The sequence below is a fragment of the Schistocerca americana genome, chromosome X, assembly GCF_021461395.2.
Source record: "Schistocerca americana isolate TAMUIC-IGC-003095 chromosome X, iqSchAmer2.1, whole genome shotgun sequence".
NCBI classification, from domain to species: domain Eukaryota; kingdom Metazoa; phylum Arthropoda; class Insecta; order Orthoptera; family Acrididae; genus Schistocerca; species Schistocerca americana.
The window spans coordinates 454,210,698-454,232,401 of record NC_060130.1 but is presented as its reverse complement, the minus strand read 5'-3'; the positions used below and the strand labels follow the sequence as shown (position 1 = coordinate 454,232,401).

Genomic DNA, 21,704 nt, shown 5'->3' with positions numbered 1-21,704 from the left:
TTCCAACAACATGACGAACAGCTTCTTCATGGAAATCAACTACAGTTTATTATGTTTTGCGTTCTAAAAGACCGGTAAGGTTGCAAATGGTTAGGATTGCAGTTCTCTGCGACTGGTAAAAGGGGAACTAGAGCATACTGAGATTATCAAGGAGAGAGCGAGGTCAGATAGAATCTTACATCAAGTTCGTTGATATGCACCTCTGGGTCATGTTACACAATTGTGCTCCTTAAATTCAAGGTCGGCTCCATTCCTCTCCCCCCATATGGAAATTGGGAATTGATCTACGTCACCTGGCTAACTCCCATCCCACACTGCAGCTTAGGCAATAGTGCCATTTACATTCAAGTTCACCAGAAGGAACCTCCTCACTACCCATGTACATTAGGCAAGGGGACTAGGTCATGACATAACTCAAAACGGTCATGAGCTACAGAATTGGTAGGAAGCCCTTTGATCGATGCGAGCACATTAAAATGTTGGGGAACACTTCCCCTCCCCTTCGACCAATAAAATTCAAACTCCACGCACTATGTATCTTCCTTTCTATCTAGTTCAGTGGTGTAGGCCTCTTCATTCGAGATCTGTCCATCATGGGGACGTGTTCAAATTTGTTAAAAAACGAATTATTATTAACAATAATTCCATTGTAACAAGGGTTGGAAATAAAAAGATGTAAATAGCCACATCGGTTGCACAAAATTTTTGTCAACTTGACCATGGTATCAACTGCACACTACTTGAACTGTATTTTCTTTTGGAAAAAAGGCGCTTACGTTATGTTGTAACTTTCATAAACTGGTTGCTGTTTGTTACCTGTAATGTGTAAATTTGTGCTTGCGATGCCTCGTTTGCTCTAAAGTTGTCTATAATTCTATTACTTCTTGCTTGATGGCAGGCATCTGTTTCGTGTCCACCTCGTGGCTGCCTCGGCCTGTTAGCCGTTTAGTCTGACGGTAGCGGCTGTGTTGATGCCGCTCTTAGCCCTAAGCGACCTTGCGACTGCCATTGTATTTCCATGAAATATTTTATACAGTTGACAAACATGTTATATTTTTACATTTTAGATTTTGTTCCTGTGTTACTTGACGAGAGCACTTTTCCTCAGTCAGTTTCACCCATGGTGCGATTACATGTAAGCACATTCTGTTGTACGCAATTTATGGAAGTAATCCTATTAAGAATATTGTATTTCAAGCCATGGCATTATATTTTCTGGGTAATCCATGTAATTCTTTTATTCTGATGAAGATTGCCCTAGTGCAGTCGAAACCATGGTCAATTTGACTAAAATTTTGTACAACCGATGTGGTTATGTATGCATCCCGTAATTAAATAACATACGGTTGCTTGATCTCAGACAATGAAAATGTTTAAAATATAAGAAGTTAACTAATCTTTTGTTATTGTCAATTTTTTTTAAGTATACATTTAGAAGCATTCTGTTATTTATTAACAAACTTTTTTTTTCTTTGATAGCTTGATTTACGAAACTAAGTTTTTCTTATTGACAATAATTTACAATATTTTTGTTGTTGGTGTATTTACACTGCCATTTTCTTCTAAAGACTTATACGGATTACCAATACTATAAGGTGCATTGATTTACAGTAAAATTAGTATAGAAGGAAAACTTAAATACACCTTTTCCCATTTTGTTTCTGAATAAAATATTCGTATTTTCTTTCTAAACATTCTACATACAGTATTTACATTTCAATCATTCTATAACAATATCTACACGTAAGCCATTTCTTTCTATATGTCGTATACAACAGAAACTAGCAGAACAGCAGCAGATGAAGAAAAACCACACACACACACACACACACGCCCACAAATATATAGAATATTTACATGCATACATAGTATGCAGTCGTATACTACATATACGGGTTGTTCAAAAACAGTGTCGTAAACTTTGAGAGGCTGTATTACTCATAGAAGCAAGAAAAATAAGCCGAAGAAACATCTGTCAGGAAAAGCATACTTTCCGAGACAAATACGAGTTTATAGGAAGGACTGTGCGCCACTTGGTTGCGGATATTAACACAGTCGTTGCACTGACGCTCTACGTCAAATGTGTCGTCAGGCTGTGACGATGTCTTACTTACAGTACTCTACCTGCGCTTAGGTGATCTGCGGTCAGTTGTGTGGTTCGAGTCGTTTTGTAGGCTACGCTAGTTTTCGTCTTATTTGTGTGCCTTATTGTACAGTACTGTCAACCTTGGGTACATATCATGGTGTTTTACCTTCTTCTAAACGCGGATTCACTTTCATGTTTACTGTTATTGCGCTGTCTGTACGTACAGGTGGTGTAGTACATTTACATTTTCTCTCTTCCACCACTTGTTCGCAATGGAAGCCTACTGTTCAACAAGTGAAAGGGTGGATATGATATTCTCCTACGGTTTAGCAAAGGACGTAGCCTGCAGGCCAGTGCCCACTATCCTGAAAACTATCCAGAGAGCGGAGTGTCCTCTGATGAGCTATTAGGCAAACTTTTCCAGCATCTGAAGAGCACAGGTAGCCTTGCATCTCGTAAGACTGACAGTGGAAGGCCCTGCACAGTCCGCACGCTTGACATGGGGGAGCGTGTGCTACGCTTGGTGGAAGAATCCCCTGTGTCCAGTGTTCGACCATTAGCAGCAACAGTAGTCGCTCGTTTCACTCCCTTATCCGGGGTGTATCTCATGAACAAATGCTGTACCCATATCATATACTGCACGTTCAGGCCCTAAGGCCTCAGGGTCATCATGGAAGATGGCGGTTCCGGGTTCTGTCAATGGCGGTTGCAGAAATGTGTCGCAGATCCACTGTTGACATCCAAGATCTTATTTACCGATGAGGCAGTGTTCACAAGAAATGGTGTTGTGAATTTCCATAACCTGCATGTATGGGCAGATGTAAATCCCATGAAATTCAGAAAGGAGGGTATCAACACCGATTCTCAACCAACGTATGGGTAGGCACAATTAGCGATAGAGTAATAGGCTCAAACGTGCCACCACAAAGGTTAACTGGATCGCATTATCTGGATTTTATCATTAATGTATTGCCTATTTTGGTAGAGGTTGTGCCTTTGCAGGTACCAATACATACGTAATGCATGATGACACGCCAGCACACTTCCCTCTATATGTGCGTGAACATCTGACGCTGACATTCCAGGACCGCAGCTGGATTGATCGGATAGGGTGGGGTGGGGCGGGGGGGGAGGGGGGTTCAACTTGACCTACTCGTTTCCCAGACCTCAGTCACCCTCGACTTTTGGTTATGGGGACAGTAGAAAGATTTGGTGTAAGTCACACCAATCAACGATGTGCGAACACTACAAGATCTCGTATTCAATGCGTGCCAGCAGGTACAACAACTGTGAATGCTTCAAAGGATGCGTCATTCCCGACGCCGGAGGACTGAGTGGTGCATTCTCATGAATGGACGGTACGTTCAACAACTCCTATAAACGCGTGTTTATCGCAGAAAGTATGCATCTCCGGGCCCATGGTTATAGGGCTTATTTTACTTGTTACGATGAGTATTCCGACCTCTCAAAGTATTCAACTTTTTTTTAACATCCTGTATATGCACATGTAGTGTGCAATCAGGCATGCATACTCACTCACAAACAACAATGGCAAGTGGTTCGCCCAACTATTACCCACACACTTGCACACTGACACGAACTGTTTACGAATAAATAAGTACACAGCCACACACTGAATTACTTGAAGGGCAGTGGAAAAACGGGAGAGTGCCGATCGCGTCCCCACAGATTAACCGTTGGTCGTCCATACGTGACAGCCTCACTTTCAGCTGCAGAGCAGCATGTACCTCACGGCCTCTCGACGGAAAAGCACACCACCAATGGGGCAGGCACATCGTGTTCTCCTCTGTCTAGGTATAATGCAAACACTTAACCCGCCTCTGGGGGCCCGAGCATCTACGCGTCATGCCTACGTTTTCGACCTGAGCCCCAAAGACTCCGCAAACTGTTAAGCATCCACCTCGTGTTCAACTATGCGATAACCATCTTGTTTTGTGGTGTTATTCCAAAAATATTGCCAGCCACATATCCGGGATAATCTAATTCTTCGTGACTGCACCTAATTACTTCATATGGATCGGAGACTGTCGCCCAGCAGGTGATGTTAACTCGTGGTCGGCGAAGTTTGGCTTCAAAACCTCGTAGTGGAATCGATGCATGTGGAGTCAGCAGAGGTCATATCGCACATACCGACATAGACAGCCACGTGAACTACACTGAAACCTTGGCTATCTCCACAGTACTGCTGATTCGTCAGGGTAATTTGATACCTAGGTATGGCAACCTGCGACCTCCTGTGACAGTCATTTGGTTCTAAAGTGTAACATTTTACCATCTTGCATTACAGCTTTTCAAAGCAGGCAATTATTCTCTTTCCATAAATTTTACCTGTGTGACGTTAAAATGATTTTCTTCCATCAGTAATCATTTTGATGTGTCGAGTAACGCCTTGTATACAGAATTAATAATATTCACCCTACCGTTGACCGTGGAGGTATCCGCATAGCAGCACACACATAAAATAGTGTAATTACATCCATAATTATAGGGTATGACCGAAAGTGCTGCCATCTTGGATCTTTATGGGACGGTTTTTGCTAACGATACGAATAATAGACCGAAATATGTTTGGCAGGTGGGGTCTAACGCAAAATATTATCCTCCTCTCTATATTTATAATTATTTAATGTGAAGTCGATTATGGAAATTCACGCCGTTGGTGTACTTGTATAAAAGACAACAGAACGATTTATAAACAGTCATAACAGAATACTGCTGGTAAAAACAATCAGGTTTCTACCATACTTCTTAAAATAAACGTCAGAGGATTGTAAAGTCTAGATGCAGATGCAGACGCCTCTCCCGAAATGCCTACCAACAAGGCGCAGGTCGTGCTCTGTGCCATAGTTATTGCCCACTACTACTGCACGCTGTGCAGCTCTGAGGTGCTGTCTCGCTGGAGGAGTAAGGATTATCCGTACTACGTTCTGTACCTAATACTATTATTGCGGTACTGGTGCGTAGCGGGACACCCATTGGACACTGAGCGACGCTTGATGCTTACATCGATGGCTTCCACGCTTGCGGGCGCCTGCAACCGGCGCGTTACCGAATATGTGTGGTATTCTTTGGACAGAGCCGACAGCGGCATCTAATGCATAGGTAGTACTTAGCAGACACCGGTCACGGCGCGCAGCGTATTTCAAAGCGTTGCCAAATTATTATTCTCTTTCAACAGCGTATGCTCCATCTACGTGATGTGCCAGTGCGTGCACCTGCACTGAAATATAATCCTGTATTTAATAACACCTGCGGATGGGTTGTGCGATAGCGTTTCCTACGAATAGCCATGAACTGGTGCTTTCCTGCCAAAAACCCCATTACTAGAACTGAGAATACTTGTTTCTGATGGTTGAAACAAGCAAAGTATTGAGGTTTCCGGCAATAAGTACGAGTCGCTTCGGTGCGGGAAGTCATTCCAATCTGAGAATAGCAGCTACATCTGCCGCACAAATAGAATCAGTAGAGACGAAACGCGATAGTGGAAATGATGGTTCATTAAAGACAAAAAAGCGACCCCGATATGACGCCAGTGACCCCTGAGGCATGTGTTGAAGGCGTTATTTTCTATGACTATATGCGCTCGTTGTAGCTGCAAAGCTGCAATCGGATGATAAATTCGTTCTTCGTTTGTTGCAGATGATAGACGTGTACGGGCTCTGTGTTGCTCGTGGAACAACTTCCCCAAGAGCTGATAAGACTGTGACTCGTTTGCCACCACGGAACAGTTTATCGTCCGTGCATTCGCCGCGCCCGAAAACACCACCACAGCCCGGCCTATCATCATCACAGTGGTATGGGCTAATGACGCCATCCCTTTTGCCAACGCAGCCGTGCAGTGGACCATCTCGCAGTCATCATGGACTTTCGTTTCTAGACGCACTCTATATAATTTTGTGATAGATCAGTACGATAACAAGATATGCTATTGCAAGACACCTCGGCAAGTAACGATTTGATGAGGGCCTCATGGACTTATTCGAACTCTGCTAATTTAGAACGTGAGTAGAGGTTATACACATCTACATATATATTTTCTTAACTGCGCTTTATGCCAACCTACTTCTTATCTTCCTTTTCAGAAGAGATGGAGACCTTTGTACCAGCAACTACTTCACTACCTGACCCGACGACGATACGTTAGTCTCCTCAGCCCAGTTCGTCGACGTTGTATTCGCAGTGCCTGGAAGCACTACCACAGCCAGGTCTGTCGTCAAAGACATTGTACGGGCTGATTCCACTCGGTCGTTTGCCGATGGCGCTCCGCCCTGGGCCGTCTAGCTATCGTCGTGTCACCGCCTTTCGAAAGATATTGTCTAGAAGTCACGTGGTGCGAACTATACACTTCAACCTGTGACAGAGGCAATCCGAAATCTACGCCTGAATGACGTATTCTGTCAACCGTGTCATCAGGGGTGGCGGTTCTCTGACGTCTCGTCATGTGTCTCACAACAAAGTGAAGCACTCCTACCAAAGTGTTCGGCGTTACCAACGTTCTTTTTGTTTGAGTCACGTATGCAATAAATTTCGCAAAGATAAAACATCTATGCATAAGTATGTGCAGTGATAGTCAGTTGCAGCAGCTAGGCAGAGAGAGAGAGAGAGAGAGAGAGAGAGAGATGGAGAGATGTCTGTCTTTGTAGCAAAAATTGTATAATATAAGTCAATCATGCGCATATTTTCGGATGATGAGAGGTTGCACGTGACACAGCCACCTTCTACTTTGAAGGCCTGAAGTTCCTGCACTGATATTCCTGAACAATTTGATTGTGGTACAAGCGACAGGCACAATTCCTTAAATATTTGAACTGCTGTCAGATGTGAAAATAGGAAAAGAGGTGAAGGGGTTGCACTAAACTGTAGGCTATTCTTCTTTCTCGGTGTGCCATCTGATCGTTAGCTGCTGCCCAATTGATATCACAACTTTTGAGCTTTTCGTTACAGTTCATATCTTAATAGTCCTAAAAACTCACGAAAAAGGTTTTCAGTTGTCAACCCGAAGCCTCTCTCTCGAAAACATTACTAGAACAAAATTTCTTAAATTCAAATTGCACATTACCTATGTAACAACTACAAGTACATGACAGAGCTTTATACACTGAAGCGCCAATGAAACTGTTATAGGCATGCGTATTCAAATACAGAGATACGTAAGCAGCCAGAATACGGCGCTGCGGTCGGCAACGCCTATGTAAGACAAAAAGTGTCTGGCACAGTTGTTAGATCGGTTACTGCTGTTACAATGGGAGGCTGTCAATATGTAAGTAAGTTTCAATATGGTGTTTTACGAGTAGTCGGCGCACGAGCGATGGGACACAGCGTCTCTGAGGTAGCGATGAAGGGGAATTTTCCAGTATGATCATTTCACGAGCGTACCGTGAATATCAGGAATCTGGTAAAACATAAAATCTCCGACATCGCTGCGGCCGGAAAAACATCGTAAAGGAACGGAACCAACGACGACTGAAGAGACTCGTTCCACGTGACAGAAGTGCAGGCCTTCCGCAAATTGCTGCAGATATCAAATGTTCAAATGTGTGTGAAATTTTATGGGCCTTAACTGCTAAGGTCATCAGTCCCTAAACTTACACACTAATTAACCTAAATTACCCTAAGGACAAACACACACACCCATGCCCGGAGGGAGGACTCGAACCTCCGCCGGGACCATCCGCACAGTCCATGACTGCAGCGCCTGAGACCGCTCGGCTAATCCCGCGCGGTGCTGCAGATTTCAACGCTGGGCCATCAAAGTGTCAGCGTGTGAACCATGCAACGAAACGTCAAAGATACGGAGTTTCGGAGCCGAAGGCTCATTCGTGTATCCTTGATGACTCCACGAAACAAAGCTTTACGCCTCATCTCGGCATATCAGCACCGACAGTTGACAGTTGATGACTGAAAACATGCTACTGGTCGGACGAGTCTCATTTCAAATTGTATCGAGCGGATGGACGTGTACGAGTATGTAGACAACTTTATGAGTGCATGGAATCTGCATGTCAGCAGAGGACTGTTGAATCTGGTGGAAGCTCGTTAATGGTGTGGGTCTTATGCAGTTGGAGTGATATGGGACCCCTTATACGTCAAGATACGACTCTGACAGGTGACACGTACGTAAGCATCCTGTCTGATCACCTGCATCCATTCGTGTCCATTCTGCATTCCGACGGACTTGGGAAATTCCAGCAGGACAATGCGACACCGTACACTTTCCGAATTGCTACAGAGTGACTCCAGGAACACTCTTCTGGCCACCAAACTCCCCAGACATGAACATTATTGAGCACGTCTGGCACGCCTTGCAACGTGCTATTCGGAAGAGATCTCCAGCACCTCGTACTCTTACGAATTTATGGACAACCCTGCAGGATTTATCGTGTCATTTCCCTCCAGCACTACTTCAGACATTAGCCGAGTCGATGCCACGTCGTGTTGCGGCACTTCCGCGTGCTCGCTGGGGCCCGACACGACATTAGGCAGGTGTACCAGTTTCTATGGCTCTTCAGTGTACATCGACATTTTAATATAACATGCAGTAATACATTGTGTTGTGCCCTATGATTTTCTATTTATTATCACCGTTTTGTTGTGGTTATAGAATGATTTACGAAGATCTGTAAATCTATAAGATATTTGCAACAAAATATTGTGTGCACCGTGGCATTATGACAGCACTATTGTAAGAATAATGAGTAATGAGTATACAGTCAATTCCACAAGAAGGTGTACGCCGCAAGCTGTATGAAATAAAAGACACTATTATAAATATATGTTAATATCAAAATACATGATATCACTAATTGCACATTTACCTAATAGTTAACCCAATAGCCGCCAATATCGATTATTTCTCGGCACCTTTTTGGTATGCTTTTCACGAGATTCTCTGCATATTCTCTAGGTAGCGATCTTCATATCGTCCTGATTTTATATGACAGCTGCTTCAAAGAATATATTGGCTTTCGTTTAAGTTTCATCTTCATATACGACCAAAATATTGCTGTCGGATTTGCATCCGGAGATTTTGCAGGCCAATCCATCCTGGACACACCATTGTCTCATTTACACGCTGTACGGAAACGGCTACGATGTCATCTTGATGTATCCAGTTTGCCCCGTTCGAACCAGATAGCTTCTTAACGGACCTCAGAAGGCAGTTTTGATAAATACTGCACATTTTTTCAGCACTCTTTATTGCATTCATTTTAAACTGTAACTGACAAAACCAAACATTCAACTCTCACGCTGTTTATCTATACACTGTGTGAAAGCGCATTGATTACAGAATCCAGATCAATACCAGAGATGTCGGTGCGGACGTTACCTTTAAAATTATGGCGTACACCTTCTTGTCGAACTTGCTGTACGTTTATATGCAGACTGAAGCGACGAATGAAAACTGTCCCAAGGCCTGGATTCTGACTCAGGTTTCCTGGTTGAAACCTCCCCTTAGAAAAATTTATTAATTACTGTACTGGTTGACCGCTACGTTATTTTATTTTCAAACAGCTGAGCAAAACTGAACGTACTCAGACATTTCTCTCTTTACTTATACTGATCATCACTAAACTGACACACAATATTTTTTTAGCGCAACGCTATCTGACTTTCAATAATCCCTACAAAAGAATGGCCCTGACTAACAGTAACATATACCTTTCATGAATTACTTACCTCACAAAAATCTTCGTTACTCAAACTACTGCAATACAGCGTGCGCCAATACTGCCAGTTGAATAAAAGATTCTAGCTACTGAAGGCACCAACTACTGATAAGCATAGTTAGCAAATGAAAGATTTTGAAAGAGAACACACATTGTATTTACCTTAATAGTGTTCAAAAGTCATATATATATATATATATATATATATATATATATATATATATATATATATGAGTTCATGACATCCAGTCTTACAAATTTACTCTTTCTGCCATCTCTCTCCCCACATCCACCACTGCTGGAGGCTCACCTCCAACTGCACAGCGCTACGCGCTCTTCACATCCAACTGCCCAACACTACAATAGTGAATATTCCAACAACGCTAACCAGCCACAGACTGCTACGTGGCGTTACCAACATAAAATCCTAAACAGCCCACTTACATGGTCACTAGGTAGATGTGCTAACAACTACCCCATCGCAACGCAGTGGCTTTGAACAACTGCTCAGACAACCCTAGCACGCCCACCTCCTCAGTCCCAATTCCCACGCATGCCTCAACCCACTTCGTTTTTTCTTTTGATTAGGATGATGAATACTGACAGTAGGTACATGGTGTATGGCTCATTTGATACACGTAAGTCTACATTTAAATTAACAACGTGTTGATAGCAGCAACGAAGGAACGACGCGTCATAAAAAAAATTTAACTTCACTATGGAGCTTCTCCAGGTAGTGACGATTCTTAGTTTACCGGTTTCTGAACTTTATGATCTGAGCGTATGTACGTCATAACTCCCATTGGTTGAGGCAATTTTATGGTCAACCGTGTACCAACTGTGATACAAACTGTAGAAGCTAGTGGAGAATGATTATGAAGGACTCCGATTCTGCTTTTGGGCTCGTAGGAACGTTTACGTGAGGCAAAATAATCAGGCAAAGTCCATTTTCATGAATACGAATCTCCACTGCAATCTAGCTAACTAATAGACATAGCACTGTAACTTTACCATCGGAATTAATTCTTTTATCGGCATATATTACCAATAAATCTGCGACGCAAGTCGAAAAGTGAAATTTAAATAATTGCATGTTCAGCCATTCATAAATAAGGGCTCGTGGCACTGCATTAGCGGCAAGTATTAATTGCGGTGCACCGTTTCCATCTGTCGTCGCACTTGAAATATCGCCCTCCTGCGAAAGCTCAGTTCCTTCACTACCTAGCTCGCTTCCCCTCTCCCCCTTCCTTCTTTATTTCAGTAATATACAACCCCTGGAAAAAATATTAAAAATGTAATATTTATTCTCGCACGAAATATGTCTGGGAGCGCCTCTAAATCATGTCGCGCATTCAGCAGGGCCGGCGCGCGGCAGAAAACAAGACGCAGAGAGAAGCGGCGTTGGCGTGGGCGTCGTCAGGCTCGTCGGGCCGGCGGATTTAATTATCGCCGATCCGGGGATCGAGCCAGCTCCTCGCGTCCCAACGTCACTGCCACCGGTGTGCGGCCCTGGCCTACGCGCCGCCGCTACGCCACCGGCCAGAAAGAAATAATTTACGAGATAGCAATTGAATGCGGAATAATTTGTTTTTATAATAGGGTCCATCTATACTGCATGCTGCACGCGGCGTACGCCGAGATTTACGGCGCAATATAACTGAGGGCCCCGGCCCGCGCCGTTCCACGTGGCACGCCAATATCACACGCAGCGCCGCGCGGCTAGCAAAAATGCCCGCCTCCCCCTGCCTCATTGAGGCCTCGTAAACCGCATTACGCGTAGCCGCAAGGCTAATCATAAATCGATTCCTTTGCGCCCGTGCACCGCTTTTCCGCAGGCACACACACCTTCAACTCGGCTCGGAACGACTTCGGAGGAATAGCCAGTCTGGCAATGTTTGTTCAGGCGTTAAAGCGGCGTTACGACGTACTGGTGTGCCACTCGCCACTGCACAGCCACTCGCTGACTGTTGTTTGTATATACATAGCGTACACAAACAGGAAAGTGCTGTTGAAGTTCGGTCCAGCATGAAAATAAACAAGTCAGGAACCCTTGTCCTTGTGGGAAGTAAATGTAACAAGGAGGCTAAAGTTCCGACGTACGTAAAGATCAGATGCAGTCTGCATGAATTATCTACTTAGGTAATCGAATTACGCAACACGTAACACACCATCAACAGTGGAAACCTTCAAAGTTTCTGATACCGAAGTTTTATATATTTACATGGAGACGAGACATCAAATGAAATTCTGTTTTACAGTATGGAGCATCGAAGACAACTTTTACCTCAATTCTCCAACGATGCATGGCAGCCCATGACAGTAAAAACGAAAATAGTTCTTGATTTTCTGCAACTGATATTTATTTACCCAATGATATGTTTTTGGCTTCTTAGGAGATGATCGTGTGATAACTGAATGACACATACACAGATAAAGTGATGTATGACTTAGAGAGGTACTATTGATACAAATGAAGAGTTATTACAAGAACAAGCACTTCATTTACAAATAACGAAGGAAATTATTAATTTTGAAAATGAAGAACTTAGTTGCTTTTATTGTTGTAATCAGCTTCTCTCACAAATTCTAAACTTTTTCCTCTCTGCTACTTTCGCAAATGTAAAAGAACCAGATCACAACAGTAAATTGAGATTTATTTTCGTTCACTCACATTTCAAACGTGCAAAAGTGATAGAGACAAAGAAATTATGAGTATTTGAGGGAAGTGAATTACAAAAGTAAAAGCAACCTAGATATTCATTGTGTGTGTGTGTGTGTGTGTGTGTGTGTGTGTGTGTGTGTGTTTGTGTGTATGTTCGTGTGTCTGTCGATTACCTTCTGAATTCATTTTTCTATTTCCTTATATACCAATTTCCCTTATTGGAAGTTCGTATCGTACCCATTAACGTATCTCTAAGTCGCGCAGCACGGAATCAGCCGAGCCGTCTGAGGCGCTGCAGTCATGGACTGTGCGGCTGGTCCCGGCGGAATTTCGAGTCCTTCCTCGGGCATGGGTGTGTGTGTTTGTCCTTAGGATAAATTAGATTAAGTAGTGTGTAAGCTTAGGGACTGATGACCTTGGCAGTTAAGTCCCATAAGCTTTCATCAAGAAATAGTTTATTTTAGTTAACGTTAACGGCAATAGCGTGTAGGCATACGTCACCCTATTACCAAATCATCACTACTGAGCAGAAAATAGTCTGCAAACGAGATGACCAGTGGTGAAGGTAGACACGTGTGTTGAGCCAGGTCTCAAGCATTAGTAATTCGTCTTTTATTTTTCTCCCAACCTACAAATTGAGTGCTATATTAAAGTCAGACTGTCCAATTAGCCATTTTATCGAGTGCACTATGCCATAAAATCATGGGAGAACCGATGGGTATTTGGAAGAAATGTGTAGGAGTCAAAAGAAAATTGATATTTTTAGTCATACGGTAATGACTCTGTGTAGATCATTTGAATAAATGTCCGCAATGGCCATCGTTTGGATTACAATTACGCTCTTGTTTAGAGATATGTTATCAGCAATTCACGCAATATGTATTTTAACAGGCGTGTACAAACTGGGTCTTCATTAGCAGCAGGTTCGTTAAAGTTCTCTAGGCCAAATGTGCAACTGTTAACACTCATGGATTCGTAATAAAATACGTAAAGTAAGGGAAGGAACATGAGGCAGCGGCGCAAGATTGTAGAATGTCAGATATCATATACTCAGTGGTTATTACACTAGATGAGTTGGGATCACATATTGACCCACCGCCTAGCCAACAACATGTAAGACATCGATAGAGTCCGTAAATCGTGTTATGTTGTCCAATCATAGAGTGTGCTTCCACTGCAATTACATACCTAGCCAAGGGACATTAAACCACAATTTTCCTTCGTCAGAAGCTGCAGAAATCAATCTTCTGTTACAGTTACTTAACTGAGGACGAATTAACGGGTCGTGCGGTAGCGTTCTCGCTTCCCACGCCCGGGTTCCCGGGTTCGATTCCCGGCGGGGTCAGGGATTTTCTCTGCCTCGTGAGGGCTGGGTGTTGCGTGCTGTCCTTAGGTTAGTTCGGTTTAAGTAGTTCTAAGTTCTAGGGGACTGATGACCATAGATGTTAAGTCCCATAGTGCTCAGAGCCATTTTAACCATTTGAACGAATTAACGATGTGCTTTTCCTCCAGGCAGAACGCCAGTGAACGAAACACGTTTGGAGTATTCTGCTCAGCTGTTCACTATCACTCATTACCTCCCGACGGGCATTCATCACTGAACATATTTGCTTGAAAGTATCCATTATTTTCAGCGGCATCTAGTAGCAATAGTGACATATTCATATGTTTTCATTTCTTCCAACTTGGTATCAGCTCCATCAGTTGTATTTTAAATTTAACTACGCTACATCTATGAAGTCATGTTTGATAAGTCCAAGTTGCGAGTGTAATCAGCCAGTGAATTTCGTGGATATCGTTAAACTTCAACGTGATCTGCTAACGCTAGCATGAGAAACACGAAATCCACCTGGATTGTAGCCTGCACGCCCGTTACAAGCTCTACCACTAGGGTATGTTATTTAGATATGGCAGGCATAAATTTTTCATAACACTCACAACATTTCACTGTAATCACAAGTCTCCATAAATCAAACTGCACAGTAGAATCCTATTTACTCTCTCAATTTCAATCTTGTCTCGGGAGTAGACTTGGCGACTCCGCAGTGAGCGAGGCAAACGCTTTATTTACGTCGCAAGAGAACCACGGCCTCCGCCAACAGTATGGGATTTATCTAGTCGCAGTGAAAACTAAATCTCTTATTAGTTTTAAAACTGTTACTTTCTTATGCGTATACCACTGAAGCTGTAGAATTCCAGAATGTTTATATCACTGGAATAATAACACAGGAATGCCAGAAGATATGGGTGTACAGTCTTGTACACGACGAAGAAATTTAAAGACGGAGTGCAATTTCGGATCGGTCAAGGACGCGTAAGCATTTCGGCCACACATCCTCGCATTCGCCTTATGCGATGTAGAGAAAATCAAAATGAATATGAAATGATGGGAAAGTAGGGTAACGCTCATTTCAAATACAGTTCCATTGCTTAACCACTACTACACATTGTTCAATGAATGTAATACAAAAGATGTATGACGAATACTTAGTGGTACTGAGTAGGAGGGACACTGGAAACGAGAATTGTGTGACACCAGAGGCTCCAAGTAACGCTTGAAGACATTATTGTCAGAGTTAATGTTCGCATGCTGTAGGATTGGGACTGATATACTCTTTAAATGAGAACACATTAGGTTAGGCTTTACCGTGACTGTTATTGATATCTAACGAAACCACAAGTTGCTCGTTTCGAAAATATTTCACTACGGCGCTAAAACTTTAAGAATTAAATGTTTGGCACTACAAAATAGGACACATGTACACTAAGTTCCTCGCGTTCTTCTTAAGACTATGGAGGAGGATAACATAAGGAAACCAGCTACGATTTATAAGTTGACTGCTTGTATTTGCTTAGGTTGTCTGTCCGTAGTCATCAGTTGCACACTTAGGAATTCTGTTTTGCCTTTATTTGTCTGTCATAGGAGATGAAGATTAAAGCTGCTCTGCACAGTGGGCATGCTGCTAAAATCACTAGACTGGAGTGCTATGGCCTACATATGTACAGTTTATACTACACGTCGTGCAAATATTCAGCGGTGGAGGCTGCATATAGTAGCAAACTCCAAGCCAGTAAGATGATCTAGGGACTCTCTTCTGCGTATTCCTTAATAAACATTTCTGTGATGAAACAACACATCTTAGAAGAAGCAACTACTATCATTTAATGTCTTTCCTCTCAGTAACAGCATGAGAGCCCTAATTCAGTTGTACTCATAATGCCAATTCTAATGCGCGATGCTGTTAATGTTTTTTGAGAGTGATAGCAAGAGAGAGACGTCAGATCAACTATTAACGAATACTCCCAGTATCCAGAAAACATCAGGTATTGTCAGCTACCATAGATTATAGTTCCATTACAGACAAGTCTCGCTTGCAAACTTCTGTCCACTTGTTTGGTAGCGGAAATTCAGAAACAGGACTAAATACCTTGCACAGAAGCAATATTTTAAGAGGTTAGACCAGAGTACCTCTTGGACTAAAATGCCAGGTTCAGTGTGAAACTAACAATGAATTACAGCCAGTGTGCGAAGGTTGCTGGAAGCAATCAGAAACCAATATCAGGTGACAGTAGATACATCAGGTAATGGATCTATCAGTGAGGCGAATAATGGCGAAAAATTGGTGACCAAGGTTGTGTTGTACTCCAGCTGTAAACAGATAGAAACAGATCGATGACGCCAACTATCATAGTTACTTGATAGCAGCTGAGGGGCACTAGATGTGCGACAACGTCTTTCTCTTGCTACCAGTCTAGAAGGTGAGGACATGTTCGAAGCTACGAATCGTTCCGGAGATTACGAAGAAGAGCTCTTTCAGAAGAAAAAGGGTTTTGTAAGTGTTCGCAAACTTCATGCATTATTTCCACAACGACCCCCTTAAAGTCAATTAAGACAGAATGTCATAATATGAAGTAGGGTATAGTTACCTTGGCAAATACGACATCTTTGCCGAAAAGGTAACACCAAGAAGTTTTGATAACAACAACATTATACATCACTGAGAGCTAATGTTATGAAAAGAGGATGAAGAAACCTGAGATTTAATTAAAGGGCAAATATCCAAGTGATAGTTGCAATTAATATCTTGAAACCTAAGTCCAAGATGATGTTAGTCAGAGATAACTTTTATGTGGAAGAGAGCTGTAAGCGCAACGAAGAAATTCAATGCGCCTACAATACTCTTTCACAGAAGAAGTCGCTTGCTGGCTCCCGTCCTGTAAAGACGTGAGAGAACAGCTTGTGGCTCTCGTCCTGTAAAGACGTGCGAGAACAATTCTTGTCTTAGTTATTGAGAGTACGGAATGCGACGAGATTGTTTAGCGTTCAGAAGTGTTTCTTGCGTGACGTGATTCACGAACTTCGGAAACTGATTTTCTGAGCAGAGACAGGAACAGATAGACGCGTTTAACCGTGCATAACGGGTTAATTGAACTTTATTGATGAAACTAGTGAATATTGGACTTGACTTTCAAATAGTTGGAACTAAAAGAAGAGTGGATAGTATATCGAAGGACTACACTCACTTAGTCTCGAGTAGGACACAATTACACTACTTCACGCAGGTAATACAATTACGCTGAAGAGTCAAGTTGTCGTAATTGTCAAGAAACTTAATTTTAATAGAACTGACTTTACCAACCAACTGCGTGTGCGTGTGGTGCGAAAGTTATAAAGTATTTAGTGGCCAAGGAACAATAAACTGTTCGTTCCAAGTGAAATATCAAGCGTGGACTACATTATTAAGTGATTTAATGAATGATAATTAACCAACGGCTGTTCAGTAGGGACAATTTAGTCTGAATATCAAAATACCTACTTCATTAATAGAAAAGAGAACTTTTGAACATTTTTTTAACATTACGGCGTAGGTTATCTCAGACGTGATCAAAGAGTATCTATGGATCTCGCTTCATACAGATTCAACAACTCCGTAGCAACGAGCCAACAACGTACGAGAAGACTGATAATTACAATGTTTCCTCGCAAGTGGTGGTGTGTACGATGCGGATGAGATAAGATTTAACAACTACTGCATATCCGAGCAATGAATCATTCAATCTTAAACGAGAAGAAGCATCCATCGTACGAGTTCGCATTTCTGTCTCCCGTTCACCAACGGGGACCTACGTCATCGCGCATCGTGTCTCAACTCCATTGCGAGAGCTGTGGCAGTAGCAGCTCTACGGCGTCGAAAATATCAGCACGCGGTTGGAGTGCGGGGACGCCACAAGAGGTACGAAGCAACTTTCAGCTTCGTCAGTATTTCCGCAAACGATGTTAATGGCTGTGGCTTTGGTGCAGAGCTGTACTTCAAACTGTCTCCAGAACCGTTAACGTATCCCTCTTTTTAAATTAAGTAAGGAGCATTAAATATAAGGTTCTTGCTCTGACTTGATTCAGGCGGTTGAACTTAATACTTACCTTGTGCTTGAGTCTTAAAGACCCAGCCTAACTTCATCAAAGTTATGTCAACGGCTGACTCCGAGGGAAGAGGCGGCAATGCAGCTGCTATAAAAAAAAATAAAAATAAACTTTCAAAAAATGCACTACGTTCTTCCTTGAAAAATCCCCATACTCACTTTACATTTAAGAGTCTCTTCTGTCTTCTTCATAAACGGTAGTCCGCAGCTGTGGTAGCGTTCTCGCTTCCCGCGCTCGGGTTCCCGGGTTCGATTCCCCGTGGGGTCAGGGATTTTCTCTGCCTCGTGATGACTGGGTGTTGTGTGATGTCCTTAGGTTAGTTGGGTTTAAGTAGTTCTAAGTTCTAGGGGACTGATGACCATAGATGTTAAGTCCCATAGTGCTCAGAGCCTCAGAGCCATAAACGGTAGTCAGGTCTGGTCGTCTAGTGGTAGAGCACTAGGTGGTGGGGGGATTGAATCCCTATCGGACAATAGAATTTTTCTGTCTGCCTTTAAAGTAGTAAATTCAGTGAAGAGTCGCCTGGAGCAACGCGTGATTCGGATTCCACGTTAAATGCTGGTCCCCATTCCATGCTTGGGTTAATGGAGTAGATTAGGGACACGCAAGTCACCAAAGTGGCGCCCAACTGAAAGACTTGCACTCGATCATTGAGCTACACGAATTTATTATTCACGAATCGTACTACTTTATGACATTTTGGTATAATATCATGACCCTAATAACACAATAAAAATTTAAGAATTTTTTGATCTGAAGTTGTCTCATATCGAGAGACAAAATGGCGATTCCTCTCTTAAGAAAAGTGCTTTACAGCTCCTGAAGGTTTCTCAACAAACTGAGTGAACTAGCGCTGTTCGAGTACACAGCCAGCATATCAAAACTTCTTGCACCAGAAGCTTCCATTCATTATCAGGATGAGTTAATGATTGGTATCCAAGGGAGAGTCATGTCTGTCTACTCATAGATGCATGACGCAACGTAATACAGAGAAAGTTAAAGCGTGGTATATCATATAGTCGACATAAGAGCGCCGCAAACGTAATTAAAATTTTAGTATTTTAACAAGTAATAAATCTGGGGTCGAACTGCACTAGCGGCCAGTGCAAACAAGAGCAGAAATGCTTATAGACGAAACAACTCCGAAAGAGCTATCAACAAAGTCGATTACCGTTAAAACTTGTGGCAGTATAAGGTGGCTTGGGTTTAAAACTGCGAGATAAGCGAAGCCGGTGTCGTAATAATATCAGAGTGCCCACCTAAATAATTACAGGGAAAACTTTTGACTATTAAACGACAGATGAATCACAATTACTTTGATTATTCTGATTAAATTAGTGACAAAGCAAATGTCACTACACTAATATAATAAGGCCTTGGCACATCTGACACAGGGGTGGGGGAGAAAGAAGAAGTGACCAGTGACTCTCATGATATTAATTGAAAACAGATAATACTACAGAAGGGAATACGTCACATCAGTGGCTGGAGTTGAAAACAAACTGTTTATTGGTATTAACACAAAACTTTTCAGATTGAAGCTAGAGGTAATCGAATTACTATCAAATGACTTTCATGTCCCTACACGCCATCTTGCTGTTGCACTCGATCTCACCATAGTACTGCAAGTGAAGGCTGAAGAGGCTGTAAAATCAGTCATTGACAGGTCCAATAAGCTTGGCATGGGCTAAGTGCACATCATCCCCAATACACAGGCTCAGGTGGCTCAGCAGGCCGGCAGAGCCAACGGCGGGTCTCATCATGGAAGCCAGGTGGCGGGGGCTCCTGAAGATCGACTGATTACTGTTCGAATGTTAATTAAAAGGAAACTGTGCACTGTCGCATTTTGTGTCTCTTATTAAATTCAGATTGACTGGGCTCCTGATGTTCCAGGATCCAACCGATAGCCGGCCGAAGTGGCCGTGCGGTTAAAGGCGCTGCAGTCTGGAACCGCAAGACCGCTACGGTCGCAGGTTCGAATCCTGCCTCGGGCATGGATGTTTGTGATGTCCTTAGGTTAGTTAGGTTTAACTAGTTCTAAGTTCTAGGGGACTAATGACCTCAGCAGTTGAGTCCCATAGTGCTCAGAGCCATTTTTTTCCAACCGATAGAAATACTCCTTAGAAAACACAAGTCCCCTTGCTCTGGCTTTTAACTAATCATGTATGCCCTACCATCTTCCAGAGAAAAACGTCACTTCACTCTCTCTCTATCTCTCTCTGTGACCAATGAGTCAATCTTCATTGTCACCGAGCGAGGTGGCCCAGTGGTTTGCACACTGCAATCACATTCGGAAGAACGATGGTTCAAACCCACGTCCGGCCATCCTGATTTGTATTTTACAGTATCTCCTTAATCGCTTCAGGTAAATACCGGGATGCTTGTTGTGAAAGGGCACGGCCGACTTCCTTCCCAGTCCTTCCCTTATCCGATGGTACCGCTGACCTCGCTGCTTGGTCCCCTCCGTGTGAACAACCAACCATCTTCATCGTCGCTATTGTGTTTCTCTCTCTAATCTAAATTCTATTTACGTTAGGCAATCCTGGCAGTTCTTACATTAGCACTCCGTCTTCAGGCCACAAGTGGCCCATCGGGACCATCCAACCGCCGTGTCATCCTCATTGAGGTTGCGGATAGGAGGAGCGTGTGGTCAGCACACCGCTCTCCCGGTCGTGATGATGGTTGTCTTTGACCGGAGCCGCAACTATTCGGTCGAGTAGCTCCTCAAATGGCATCACGAGGCTGAGTGCACACCGAAAAATGGCAACAGCGCATGGTGGCCTGGATGGTCACCCATCCAAGTTCCGACCACGCCCGACAGCGCTTAACTTCGGTGATCTCGCGGGAACCGGTGTATCCACTGCGGCAAGGCCGTTGCCCTAGTTCTTACATAACATTTATTTTATGCAGAGTCAATATATTCAGTGGTGTCTCACATTTCCAAATGCCCAAAATTGTGGGACCGAGATGTTTATCTCTGACGTCTAGTGCTTTCTGGATGAACAGTCGACTTTCTACAGTTGAGCACAATAGTGCCTTGTGTTAAAAAGCAAAGCTTCTCACTCCACTCATAGGCTTTAAAATGTTTTCTCCAGGAGTTTCAGCTATGGGAGATCCTATCTGTGTTACTTCAGAACAAAGCTCGACATGCTGGTGCTCCACTACAGAAACATTGCTGATGACCGGAGGGCTCTTGACTCTCGGCGGGCCTTCTTCCAATTGGCTCAAGGGGTGCTGGCCGGCTCTACTGTTCCTGGCTGTCTGCGTGCTTTTCCCACCATTCAGAATGCTTTCGCCGTTCTGTTACGACTACAAGGCATCCATATTCGAATCGAGAGTAAAAGAAGAGTGAGGATGCACTAGCCAGTTACCGACGATCACTAGTGGTGTTGTGTATCATATCCCATTATGTTAATTAACTACTACGATCAAAGTTGTCTTTCATTATACATCTGCATAGACAAGATCGGGGGAAGATGCCCAACTTTAGGTTTGGAGGATAAAGACGTTAGCTAGAACTGGGAGTTTAGATTCTACACTAAATTGATGTTCACTGAGAAACCTATTCTACGTACAGATCAACTGGTATTACGCTAAGGTTGATGCGTTTTGAATATTTTACTAATAACATAGATAGGCATCTCACCCCGAGTAACGGGGTGAGATGGCAGTTATACAGGGTGTTACATAAAGGTACGGCCAAACTTTCAGGAAACATTCCTCACACACAAGTAAAGAAAAGATGTTATGTGGACATGTGTCCGGAAACGCTTAATTTCCATGTTAGAGCTCATTTTAGTTTCGTCAGTATGTACTGTACTTCCTCAATTCACCGCCAGTTGGCCC

At 43.0% G+C, this 21,704-nt stretch overlaps 1 pseudogene; it reads right to left on the bottom strand.

The window, feature by feature from the left end:
- Positions 1 to 20,619: 20,619 nt before the first annotated feature.
- Positions 20,620 to 20,737, bottom strand: LOC124557140 (annotated as a pseudogene).
- Between the last annotated feature and the right edge of the window lie 967 nt (positions 20,738 to 21,704).